At 44.5% G+C, this 6,437-nt stretch overlaps 1 pseudogene; it reads right to left on the minus strand.

The window, feature by feature from the left end:
- Nucleotides 1-220: 220 nt before the first annotated feature.
- LOC119299121 lies at nucleotides 221-5,609 on the minus strand (annotated as a pseudogene).
- Nucleotides 5,610-6,437: the final 828 nt, after the last annotated feature.

Here is a 6,437-nt window from a genome sequence, read left to right on the forward strand (position 1 = left end):
ATGATTAAATGGCGGGTTATAGGATCAAAATAATGATTCATTTCTGATGCTTGGTAAGGCGACTCACCAAAGATAGCTGAAACCATCTGATTTGCACGACGTTTTAAACCGGTAAGCTCAGTGGTCACTTCTTCTAGCGCTGCCTCTGCCTTCTCAGCACGTTGGGTCAAAGCTGTTTTTTCATCCGCCCAAGTCTTTTTCTCTGCTTCAAAGTCGGTCTTCAGTTTTCCGACTCAGCCACGCTAAATTGGAATTTCGACTCAGCCTTCCGGGTCTCAGTTTCCTGAGTCGCCAGCCGGGTCTTGGCATCATTCAATTGGGACTCCAGTTCAGCAGTGGCAGCCTGTATAAGGTACAGAATTATCAAATATCAAGTTTATCAAATTTCAAGTCCCAAGTCTTTTGCCAGCAACAACACTTGACACTTGGGGGCTAATGTCTATCGAAGCAAATTTTTCAAGACAACGGCTCTAACGAATAAAGTCCCAAATACTTTGCAAGCAAGATTACTTGGCACTTGGGGGCTAATGCATACCATTTGTTTTTTCTTCATCATGAGCCGGGAGTGATGTAACAGTCCCAACCGACTCATGGGGGCTATGCAGTCAAGATCTTTCTTCTTATACACAAACAAATTAGGACCGGCTCATTCCCGTGGATTAAACCGGCCCTTGGGGGCTGCGGACGGAAAGCTCAACTTGTACAAACATCCGGTTTGCATTTAAACCGCCCAAGGAGGGATTCTAGGGCAGAAGTTATGGATTTTTCTAAAAGTCTACAACCTATTTAATCTTATCATAGCCAGTAGACTTGGGGGCTGGCAGGATATGTATACAAATTACTTCAAAGCTGGAAGTCATACCTCATATTTTTGGTGCATTTGCTTCACCATATCAATTTCAAGGTCACGACTGGAGTGGACCTGGCTGAGATAGCCGGAGAGGATCTCATTGCTGCTCAGTTGCGATTAATGAGAAATGTCAAACTTCTGTTTCCGCCTCTCAATAACTTCTTGTTTGGCGGTATGTTTGTCCAGAGCTATTGGATTTCCCGGCTCTACAAAGCCGGTGCCAATAATCAACACATCATCATCTTGAGGCTCTGGCGGCTTAGGCGATGGGGCAGAAGTTGAAGGATTAATGGTAGTTCCATCAACAATGGGATCTGGAATTTCAGGCGGAGTGACAGTAACAGGTTCATCCGGTTGTTGGTCAGAAGCTTCAGGAACGGAGACTTGTGGCTCCGGCTCAACAATTTCAGGCGCCTTAGTTGGCTTGGTCACCTTCGCCTTTTTGTTAGGCTTTGCTTGTCCACTGCATGGATTATGACAAGTCAGTATAATTATCAGGACATAGTAAGATGCAGAAAAAGAAGTGATTATCGTTACCCGGGGGCAGTCTTTGAAAGCCGGCAGCTCGGTTTGTGATGAGTCACCAGAGGAGGAACGGGTAAGTTCCTGGTTAATTGAATCAACAGCATTAGAAAAAATATGAATAAGACCTGCAAATGAAAAGGAAAGGGGTTTAAGTTAAAAGGCACCTCATTTTGACGTTTCCGAGGAGCAAGGGTGTTCGGTAAGCTAGAGGATAATTCTTCACCTTTACTGGTCCGGGTCTGACAACGACTCTCATGTTGTTGTTGCTTCAAAAGAAAGTGAGGATCTAAATAAGCCAAGGGATGTGAAAACCTTACTTTCCAGGTTACTTGTCGAAGTTTCTGTCTTGGCAAAGAGTCTGAGCCGGAGGAAATAATAGTTACCTCTTCTTCAATTGCTTGGCTAGCTCTCGTGTCATCCTGAGAGTAATCAATGTCAATAAGATAATTGAAAAAAGAGCCAAGGGAGTCAAGGGCTACCTCCGACTCAGAGGTGTCATCCAGCTTAAGCAGATCAGAGGCGCTTGGTTTCTTTTTCATTTTAGCGGACTTCTTGGCGGCTTTCCTGGCGGCTTTCTTAGCAGCCCTAGCCTTCTTAGCAGCTTCATGATCATATTCTGTTTTCCAAAATTCAAACTTGGCCTACAAAGGTTGTTAAGGGTTGAGTTAATAAGGTATTTGAATGATGAGGTCAAAAACAAGTAAATTCTGAGACTCACATCTGGTGGCGGATTAAGCTTGCAGAAGGGGGGCAGACCCACTTTTACATAATCTTCTGGATCTTCGTTCGGAAGAGACTTAACCATTTCATTCACTTGCTCATCAGTTAAAGGTGCAGAGCTATGGCGCAGACATTCTTCTACATCACCAGTATAAGTGCGCATTAAGCCGGTGCGGCGGCTTAAGGGTATGACCCGCCAAGATACCCAACACCTGACCAGATCAATGCCAGTTAGCCCATTTCCTAGCAGGGCTTTGACCTTCACAATGGTAGGAGCAATTTTCTTCCATTCAGTAGCGGTAAGTTTTTCAGGAAGGTTATGCTTTGGATCCATGCGTTCAACACGATAACCCGGCAGTGGATTCTCGTCAGCCGGAGAAGTATCTTTGCAATAAAACCATGTCTGGTTCCAATCTTTTGGGTGACTCGGCAAGCAAGCATAAGGAAAGATGGCGTCTCTTCTGCGTTGAATTGATATCCCACCAAGTTCCAAGCTGGGGCTGTTTGTGAATTCAGTCTGGCGGTTCAAGTAAAAATATTTTCTGACGAGGTCAATACTGGGCTCCTCTTGGAGGTATACTTCACAAAAGACTTGAAAGTTGCAGATGTTTGACACGGAATTGGGTCTGATGTCTTGAGGGTGGAGCTGAAAAAAGTGCAGAACGTCTCGAAAGAATTTAGAGACGGGCAGTGAGAAGCCCTGGTTCATATGATCAGTGAAAACGATGACTTCGCCGTCTTTCGGTTGAGGTTTTTCTTCGCCCTGGTCAGGAGCACGGTAATGCATCACACTCTTGGTGGGTAGATACCCATCTTTAACAAAATCTTTGAAAGTGCCCTCGGTGACGATCGAAGGGATCCAATTGCATGTGTACACTGTTTTGGGTGGCATTGTGAAAGAAAGCCTAAGGGAAAGAAAAATTGCCGGTTCAAGTTAATTGGTGAAATCACAGTTTAAGGGCTGACAGTATACATTCAGAGTGGCGGCTTAAGTGAGGGCTAATGGTATATGAATAATGGTAAGCCGGATGTGTAAGCCGCTATGAAGGGTACAGGTATTCAAAATCAGACAGAGGGTAAAAATTCTACTAAGTATTGGACGAACAGGTTTCACAGATTACAGTCATTGATTTAGATCTGAAACTGCGCAGAAAAAGGGAATAAATTCGAGACCTACAGAGGCGACAGCGGAAAAACGGCAGTGCTCTAGAAGGGATCTGTAGCGATGAGGGTATGTTCTAATATCAAAAATACGTGCGAAAGCTACTGCCGCACCAGATTCATGTGGCTTTTGGATTTAATCTATGAATCTAGACAAAGAATAAAGATGGGCGGTTATGAACACTGACAAGCACTAATGAACACTGAAGAACACCGAAACTGTCGTGGATATGGGACACGGGTATCCTCATGGAGGTAGGCCGCGGCCCATCATGGGAGGTGGCCCAGCAGGCCGACTTAAACAGTTTGAATAAGACCTGGATTGCTATCTGTCTTGTAATAGAAAAGAGACTAGTACTAATTCTACTAGAACTCTACATGTAAGCCGACCCCTTCAACTTATATAAGGAGGGGCAAGGCTCCCCAAGAGGGACAAGCAAGAAGCTCAATAATCTCTAGGGCTAGACACAACTAGAGGAGAGCCGGCTTATACAGCGACTCCCTCATGAGCATACGGAATAAGACCTAGCCACAAACAACATGTAGGACTATTACCGAATGATGTTTCCCAGGGCCCGAAGCTGTCTAAAATCTTGTCTCGTGTGCTAACCCACCTCGACGATCTCCGGGCGAACTAATCCCCACAATCATCATCGGCTGATACCCGCTGGTAAACGACTTCGACATTGGCGCCCACCGTGGGGCGGGCGCGTGGATTCAGATATCGATGGGTCCAATCTTCATCAAAAATAGTGGCCGTCGCCGCATCAAACCAGTGTCTCGTGCGCTTGGGCAGCTTTATCCACATAGGCGCGGGATTCGACATCAACTTCAAGATCGAGATCAGAATTCTAGTGGTGGCGTACATCAGGAGCGAAAGAAATTTTTCTAGCGCCGACCGAGCGATCATCAGGACCAAAGCCGGTTGCCATAGATCCCCAGATGGTCTGCCACCACCATGACTCCCCGCGGTACAGATGACTACATCAATAAAAAATAAAGGCCATGGTGGCGCGTAAGGCTGGTTGTAATGGGTGGTATCATAGACTAGTAGTATCATGCATATGATACTAATAAATAATACCACCTCCCTAATGCATGGTATCATAAACAACAACATTTATTGTTGTGTGGGATCTATGGTGATATTTAAGTGCTGTAGCTTATTTGTGGCATTGTCTCGATGCAAAGTAGGCTTGTTGGTACACACATGCATAAAGGCATGATGATTTTTTTAATAGATCCATACATGAAGCACCAATTAAAACACCAAAATATATGAAAATATATGAAAATAATCTACCGTAATCGCGACCCAAACTTTTTCCAAATATGCTCGACCAAGTCATCCTTTAGTTTTTTGTGTGTCGGGCGATGACGGATGCTAGCATCTCTTTCTAGTACGTCGGCAAATGCTGGCATGGCATCATGATTAAAGACCGATGGGAAAACTATCGATGTGCCTGCTTCTAAATTCAGATCAATAATATTGCTCGCCTCTTCTTTTTCATCCTCGACTATCATGTTGTGCATGATGATGCAAGCCGTCATAACATTCTTGATATCACCCCGAACATATAAACGGGTGGGGTGACGTAAAATAGACCATCGACTTTGCAACACACCAAATGCACGTTCCACATCCTTCCTAACCCCTTCTTGGTGCTTGGCAAACAACTTGTGCTTTTCTATTTGGGCCATCGGTATTGACTTAATGAAGGCGGCCCATTCAGGATATATCCCATCAACAAGGTAATAACCATGTTGATATTCCTTCTCGTTGACATGCTAGTTCACCTGAGGTGCGTGCCCACTCAATTGTTCAATGAACAATGTCGATTGATTAAGCACGTTGATATCATTGTTGCATCCCGGAACACCAAAGAAGGCATGCCATATCCAAAGATCGTGCGAAGCAACTGCTTCTAGAATAAGAGTAGGAACGCCTTTATCTCCACGAGTGAATTGACCCTTCCATGCAATGGGACATTTCACCCAGCACCAATGCATACAGTCAAGGCTTCCTAACATTCCAGGAAAACCACGACTCTCACCAACATCAAGTAAATGTTGCACATGTTCGGTGTTGGGTCTTCGCATATACTCATCACCAAATATAGAAATAATGCCTTCCGTGAACAGCTTCAAGCAGTCGAGGGCAGTCTTCTCACCAATCCTGAGGTACTCATCTAGAGCGTCCGCGGGGGTACCATATGCCAATTGGCGAATAGCCGCCGTACATTTTCTGCAACGGAGTGAGCCCTTCACGACCAACAACATCTCTCCTTAATGTGAAATACGGAGACCACTGACGTAGTGCGTGGACGATACGCTCGAAGAGGGGTCTTCTCATTCGAAATCTTCTACGGAATATTTTGGCGCTGTAGAGAGGATTCTCGCAGAATTAATCATTTACTAACTGCTCATTAGCTTCTTCACGCTGCCTATTCATATAGGTCCTCGGACCACTCCGGCTAAGAGGTCTTTCTTCAAGAGCTTGCTTCACTTCCATTGCGATCTCCTTGGCGAACGAGTGTAAGATGTCTTGTTGGGCAAGGTAGTCATCGAGTGTGTACAGGGTGGCAGGATCTATGGTGTTTCCTTCATCAGCATCATCTGCTTGATGGGACATCTTGTGAATGAGGAAGAGAAAGAAGAGATGCACTAGGCTGTTAGTATGGGCTCGTACATATAGTGCAGGCTTGGGAATACATAGAGCCAACATTAAACTATGAGCACACAAACCATCAGGTTCACACCAACATTAATCATGAGGATATAAAGCATCAGGTTCACACGACAAGTAACTGAAAAGTTCCATGAACTGAACCATCAGCAAAAGTAACTGATTAGTAATAAGTTAAAAATGCCAAAAGTACGAGCAGCAGAATCAATTCATCACAAGTAGCTGAATGGGCATCTTCATTCATCAAAAAGTAGCAGCATGGGAATCTTCCAGCCGTTTGCCATTAGAAATTGTTGGTATTCTTTTCCCCTTGATCACCTAAATTAAAAGAAACAGGAAAAACAAGTCAGTCTATCAAAATTATGTGCAACTATTAAATTGCACCAATGTCACATACTCACATGTACTAGGGGACAGTGTCAACCAAGAAAATTACCTGAATCTGGAAATAATGTGGTCTGCATATGCTTCAGGGCAATAACTCGCCGAGCCTTT

The sequence above is a fragment of the Triticum dicoccoides genome, chromosome 5A (genome assembly GCF_002162155.2).
Source record: "Triticum dicoccoides isolate Atlit2015 ecotype Zavitan chromosome 5A, WEW_v2.0, whole genome shotgun sequence".
Taxonomy (NCBI): Eukaryota; Viridiplantae; Streptophyta; class Magnoliopsida; order Poales; family Poaceae; genus Triticum; species Triticum dicoccoides.